Raw genomic sequence first — 844 nt, 5'->3', positions numbered from 1 at the left:
CAGTTTGACCACTTCCTGGTCCAGTACAAGAACGGGGACGGGCAGCCCAAGGCAGTGCGCGTACCGGGCTATGAGGATGCGGTCACCGTCTCAGGCCTGCAGCCAGACCACAAGTACAAGATGAACCTGTACGGCTTCCACGGTGGCCAGCGCGTGGGCCCGGTCTCTGCCACTGGGGTGACAGGTGAGTGGATGCCGGAAGCCCCAGGGTGGGGCCGGTGGGAGGGTCTCCCTCTCCCAGGTGATGGGTGAGAGGGGTGCAGGAGGCCCCTCTGCTCGAGGCTGAGCCATGGTGCCCTCCCGGGGCTCCCTGAGGCCTGAGGGGTCCTCCCCTGCAGAGTAGGGCCTCCATGAGCTGTGCTGGGGACTGTCTAGGGTTCCCCACAGCTGACCCTCAAGGCTCCCAGGCATGTTTGTGAGATGCAGCTGAGCAAGCCCACCCAGCCCCAAGGATGGGCTTCCCTGAGCTGAATTTGGGGGCCCCCAGACATGATCACAGCTTCTCCATCCTTCTCCCAAGACCTGAGGACATCTCCTGGGGATCCTGCCTCACCTCCTCTGTGTCTGTCCTTCTCAGCTGCAGAGGAAGAGACCCCAAACCCCACCGAGGTGGAGGAGACGCCCAGCCTCACAGAACCCAGCACGGAGGCCCCGGAGCCCCCCGAGGAGCCCGTCCTGGGGGAGCTGACGGTCACAGGATCCTCCCCAGACTCGCTGAGCCTCTCCTGGACCGTCCCCCAGGGCCACTTCGACTCCTTCAGTGTCCAGTACAAGGACGGGGACGGGCGGCCCCAGGTGGTGCGTGTCAGAGGTGACGAGAGTGAGGTCACCATCGGGGGCCTGG

At 65.0% G+C, this 844-nt stretch overlaps 1 pseudogene across 1 annotated transcript; it reads left to right on the top strand.

Annotated features, from left to right (window-relative positions):
• Positions 1-6: 6 nt before the first annotated feature.
• LOC145719433 (putative tenascin-XA pseudogene) lies at positions 7-838 on the top strand (annotated as a pseudogene). Its single transcript, XR_014142373.1, has 2 exons — positions 7-184; positions 578-838. The product of XR_014142373.1 is annotated as a putative tenascin-XA pseudogene (transcript).
• Positions 839-844: the final 6 nt, after the last annotated feature.

This window comes from Leptonychotes weddellii, unplaced genomic scaffold, assembly GCF_054177405.1.
Source record: "Leptonychotes weddellii isolate Sample4059 unplaced genomic scaffold, ASM5417740v2 HiC_scaffold_44120, whole genome shotgun sequence".
Lineage (NCBI taxonomy): Eukaryota > Metazoa > Chordata > Mammalia > Carnivora > Phocidae > Leptonychotes > Leptonychotes weddellii.
The sequence above is the reverse complement of the archived record's forward strand: the minus strand, read 5'-3'. Positions and strand labels throughout refer to the sequence as shown.